This window comes from Aegilops tauschii, chromosome 5, assembly GCF_002575655.3.
Source record: "Aegilops tauschii subsp. strangulata cultivar AL8/78 chromosome 5, Aet v6.0, whole genome shotgun sequence".
NCBI lineage: Eukaryota > Viridiplantae > Streptophyta > Magnoliopsida > Poales > Poaceae > Aegilops > Aegilops tauschii.
The window spans coordinates 489,496,706-489,502,936 of NC_053039.3; positions in this window are offsets into that span (position 1 = coordinate 489,496,706).

Below are 6,231 nucleotides of genomic sequence, written 5' to 3' on the forward strand. Positions count from 1 at the left end.
GCTCGGTCAGGGGAGCGTGGCTACAGCCCCGCCGCCTGGCGGGCGATTACTGTAGCCACTCTGTGTCTCGTCCAGTTAATGGCGAGCGGGCCCCAAGGAAGGGGCGGGCCGACTTCTGGGGGCCGACCTCCCTCGAGTCCGACTGGTGGGGCTCTAGCCGTCTTCCGGGCTCTCGCTGATCGGTGGGGCCCGTCGTCCTTGGGCCGTACCGACAAGCCGTCGTGGGAGCAGGGCTCCGCCTGCTTGTGGTGACGTCAGGGGTGGAGTGGCAACAGTGCCGCGCCGGGCGGAGATCTCCGCCTGTATGGTGCACTGTGGCCACGCCCATCCTCGGACCAGGGGGATGGGCTACACTGTAGCCACTCCCTGTCTTGTCTTTCTTGATGAGGGCGCAGGCTTCGTGGGCGCCACAGGCCGTCAACTAGGGGCCGGCTTCTCTGGAGGCCGCCCACTAGGAGTCGGCTTGTCTTGATGCCGGCTTCTGGAACTCGGCCGTCTATGGGCAGCCGGCTATTCCTCCAGCCGGCCACCAGAAGGCGGCACCTCGTCTTGACGCCTTGAGGGGCGCAGCCAGCCCCGATGTCTTGAAAGGTTCTGGGTCTCGGGTTAGCCTACCCGTGGCCCATTACTCCGACAGCGATCCCCTATACTTGTGGGTTATCAAGACTATTTTCTGGCACCGTTGCCGGGGAGCATAGCTCTATTCTTTGAGCACTTGGGATTTATATCTGCTGGTCACTATGAAGAACTTGAAAGACGAGAAAACAAAAATTTATCCCTCAACTACGAGGGGAGGTAAGGAACTGCCATCTAGCTCTGCACTTGATTCACCTTCTGGTTTGAGTAAGCTTGCGACACCTAAACCTGGTTCTGCTATTAATTCTGATATGTCGCATGTTATTGATGATGCCACTTCTGCTATGCATGATACTTATGATGAAACTACTTCTATGCTTGATACTACTGTGCCACTTGGTGAATTTCTTGATGAACAACTTGCTAGGGCTAGAGAGAATGAAATTATTGAAACTGATAATATTGATGAAAGTGATGAAGAAGGCCCTCCCAATAAATATGAATTGCCCGTTGTGCCTGAGGGCTATGTTATGGATGAAGAAACTAAAAGAGACTTTCTTGCTTGCAATGATAGAAGTGATCTTAAGAAATTATTAGCTAAGCTTAAACAAAAAACTCTGAATGCCAGAATGAAATATGATCCTGCTTATGCTACTTCACCTATCTTTGTTACTGATAAGGATTATGAATTCTCTGTCAATCCTGATATAATTACTTTGGTTGAATCTGGTCCTTTCTATGGCTATGAACCTGAAACTGTTGTGGCACATCTTACTAAATTAAATGATATAGCCACCCTGTTCGCTAATGATGAGAGAACTCGCTACTTTTATATCCTTGAGATATTTCCGTTCTCATTAAAGGGTGATGCTAAGAGATGGTTTAATTCTCTTGATCCTGGCTGTGTGCGTAGTCCCCAGGATATGATTTATTACTTCTCTACTAAATATTTCCCTGCTCATAAGAAACAAGCTGCTTTAAGGGATATATATAATTTTGTGCACATTGGAGAAGAGAGTCTCCCACAAGCTTGGAGGAGGCTTCTCCAATTACTTAATGCTTTGCCCGATCATCCTCTCAAGAAAAATGAAATACTTGATATCTTTTATAATGGACTAACCGATGCTTCCAGAGACTACCTGGATAGTTGTGCTGGTTCTGTTTTCAGGGAAAGAACACCGGATGAAGCTGAAATTCTATTGAATAATATGTTGACAAATGAAAATAATTGGACACTTCCTGAGCCAACTCCCGAGCCTATTCCTAAACCAACTCCGAAGAAGAGGGGTGTTCTATTTCTCAGTCCTGAAGATATGCAAGAGGCAAAGAAACCTATGAAAGAAAAAGGTATTAAAGCTGAAGATGTTAAGAATTTACCCCCTATTGAAGAAATACATGGTCTTAATTTACCGCATGTTGAAGAAATATATAATCTTAATTCATCACCTATTGAAGAAACACATGGTCTTGATAACCCGACACAGGTACTAAAGGTAAATTCTCTCTATAAATTTGATGAAGGTGATATTCCTCACTGTAAGTCTGCTAGACAATGCTTAGATGAGTTTGATAATTTTATTGTTAAACAAGAGAACTTCAATGCTTATGTTAGTAGACAATTGAAATACAATTCAAATATTCTTGAACACTTGGGTGATTATATGTCTAGAGTTAAAGGTGAACTTAAACTCATTAGTAAACATGCTTCTATGGTTACCACTCAAGTTGAACAAGTACTTAAAGCTCAAAATGATTTGCTCAATGAATTGAATAGTAAGAAAAATGACTATGCTGTTAGAGTGGCTACAAGAACTGGTAAAATGACTCGGGAACCTTTGTATCCTGAAGGCCATCCTAAGAGAATTGAGCAAGATTCTCAGAGAAATAATTTAGATGCACCAACTCCTTCTAAAAAGAAGAAAAAGAAAAATGATAGGACTTTGCATGCTTCTAGTGAACCTATTGCTGAACCACCTGAGAATCCAAATGATATTTCTATTTCTGATGCTGAAACACAATCTGGTAATGAACATGAACCTAGTGATAATGTTAATGAAGATGTTCATGTTGATGCTCAACCTAGCAATGATAATGATGTAGGAATTGAACCTTCTGTTGATCTTGATAACCCACAATCAAAGAATCAACGTTATGATAAGAGAGACTTTGTTGCTAGGAAGCACGGTAAAGAAAGAGAACCATGGGTTCAGAAACCCATGCCTTTTCCTCCCAAACCATCCAAGAAAAAGGGTGATGAGGATTTTGAGCGCTTTGCTGAAATGATTAGACCTATCTTTTTGCGTATGCGTTTTACTGATATGATTAAAATGAATCCTTATGCTAAGTATATGAAGGATATTGTTACTAATAAAAGAAAGATACTGGAAGCTGAAATTTCCACCATGCTCGCTAATTATACTTTTAAGGGTGGAATACCTAAGAAACTAGGAGATCCAGGAGTACCAACTATACCATGCTCCATTAAAAGAAATTATGTTAGAACTGCTTTATGTGATCTTGGAGCCAGTGTTAGTGTTATGCCTCTCCCTTTATATCTTAGACTTGATTTGAATAAGTTGACACCTACTGAAATATCTTTGCAAATGGCTGATAAATCAACTGCTATACCTGTCGGTATTTGTGAGGATGTGCCTGTTGTGGTTGCAAACGTTACTATTTTAATGGACTTTGTTATTCTTGATATTCCCGAGGACGATAGTATGTCTATTATTCTTGGAAGACCCTTTTTGAATACTGCAGGGGCTGTTATTGATTGCAACAAAGGCAATGTCACTTTTCATGTTAATGGTAATGAGCATACAATACATTTTCCGAGGAAACAACCTCAAGTTCACAGTATCAATTCTATTGGAAAAATTCCATCGATTATTATTGGAGGTTTTGAATTTCCTCTTCCTACTGTCAAAAAGAGATATGATATTCTTATTATTGGGGACGTGCATATCCCCGTTGAGGTACCATAGTGTTAGTCGAAATTTCTCTGGTTCCATGTTATTCGGAATGAGATTGTTAACAAGACTTGATCAACCTTGTTAGTGGATTCCTTTTGATGAGCATGAGATGGATGAAGTTAGAAGGCACAACCTTCTGTACCCTCTTTTTACTTTCTGTTATTTAGAATGAATAAAGTAAAAATAGTATTTTTCTGTCTGTTTTCTGAATTATCCATGCAATATAAAAATACCCCGAAAATAAAAGTTCTCCAAATGCGCCGAAATTGAAATATGATTTTTTCTAGAATATTTGAGAATATCTGGCACTGAGAACACAGCAGGGGGAGCAAGCACTGGGGCACGAGGGTCCTGGGCGCGCCCACCCCTCTGGGCGCACCCGCTGCCTCGTGGGCCCATGGTGGCTCCCCTTCACTTATTCCTGCACCCACACACTTCTTCTTCCTCCCAAAAAAATCATCAACCAGCTCAAGCACGAGTTCTAGCTCATTTTGCTGCGATTTTCGATCTCCTTGCTCAAAGCACCTCTAACAAAACTGTGATAATCCCCAAGTGTAGGGAATCATCGTAGCAATTTCCAAAGGTGGAAGTGATAAGTATGGAGTGTCGAACCCACGAGGAGCTAAAGGTAAGATCAATATTCTCTCAAGCCCTATCTGCCACTGATACGACTCTACGTACACCGAACGTTTGCTTCCAACTAGAAACGAGAAATAAAACTATGTTGTGGGTATGAAGAGGATAACTTTGCATGATATCGGAGAACTAAAATATAAAAGTAGTTGCTGTTATCATAAAGTTAGAATATACTACTAAATATTATAAATAGCAAGTGTGGAATAATGATGAATCGGTGTGCGGAATTGTCCTAGGCAATTGTTAACAAGACCGATAGTCGTCATTGCAATTTCATATGAGGGAGAGGCATAAGCTAACATACTTTCTCTTCTTGGATCATATGCACTTATGATTGGAACTCTAGCAAGCATCCGCAACTACTAAAGATCATTAAGGTAAAACCCAACCATAGCATTAAAGCATCAAGTCCTCTTTATTCCCATACGCAACAACCCCCTTACTCGGGTTTGTGTTTCAGTCACTCACCAACCCACTATAAGCGAATCATGAACGTATTGCAACACCCTACAGTGGGAGTCCCTCACGCTTGCGCGACACAGAGAGCACCATAGGACAGCACCAATAATAAAACATACAACTCATACCAATCTAGATCATCAATCAACCCAAAGACAAAGGATATCTACTCAAAACATCATAGGATGGAAACACATCATTGGATCATAATATGTGGCATAAAGCACCATGTTCAAGTAGGGATTACAGCGGGGTGCGGGAGAGTGGACCGCGTAAAATAGATGAGGATGGTGATGATGATGGCGATGTTGATGAAGACGATCACCGCGGCGATGATTCCCCTCCCGAAGGCACTCCGGTGCCACCGAGAGAGAGGAGGAGAGGTTCTCCCCCTTGTGCTTCCTCCTCCATGGCCTCCCCCCTAGATGGGGAGAGGTTCTTCCTCTGGTCCTTGGCCTTCATGGCGATGTTGGCCCCTCCGGGATCCTCCTCCATGGCCTCCGGTGATGATGGCCCCCTCCGGCAGGGTGCCAGAGAGGGCCTAGATTGATTTCTCGTGGCTACAGAGGCTTGCGGCGGCGGAACTCCTGATCTAGGTTATTTTCTGGGGGTTTCTGTATTTATAGGAATTTTTGGCATTGATTTCACGTCAGGGGGGTCTCCGAGTCGTCCATGAGGCAGGGGCCCACGCCCAGGGGGGTGGGCGCGCCCCCCACCCTCGTGGACAGCCCGGGACTCTTCTGGCCCAACTCTTTTGCTCCAGGGGCTTCTTTTGGTCCATAAAAAATCAACAAAAATTGGCACGTCAATTGGACTTCGTTTGGTATCCTTTTCTGTAAAACTCAAAAACAAGGAAAAAACAGAAACTAGCACTGGGCTCTAGGTTAATAGGTTAGTCCCAAAAATCATATAAAATAGCATATAAATGCATATAAAACATCTAAGATGGATAATATAATAGCATGAATACTTCATAAATTATAGATACGTTGGAGACGTATCAGCATCCCCAAGCTTAATTCCTGCTCGTCCTCGAGTAGGTAAATGATAAAAGAAATAATTTATGAAGTGTGAATGCTAGCAGGTGCACAAGTTTGATCAATGATAATTTAATTCACCTTTTCTAGCATCATTATATGTCATAACAGTAGCTCATCTCATAAAACTTTTCATGATCAAGTAACAAGCTATTCACATGTTAAAGTATAGATCATAAACTTTCTTGAAAACTAACAAACAATATTCTCAGTCATCAAACAATTGCAATTCATCTTATTTTCAGGAAGGGTCTATGTCAGAGCTTTGATTCAGCAAACTCCACATACTCAACTATCATTTAATCTTTCACAATTGCTAACACTCACGTGATATTTATGGGTTCAAAGTTTTAATCGGACACAGAGAAAGATAGGGGCTTATAGTTTTGCCTCCCAACCTTTTACCTCAAGGGTAATGTCAACAATAATAACTCATGAAAACCTACATCCAAGTGGATATATATATATCCAGATCACTCCAACACAAAGTGCTTGCCAAAGGAAAAAGTGTAAAAAGGAAAGGTGATGATCACCATGACTCTTGTATAAGG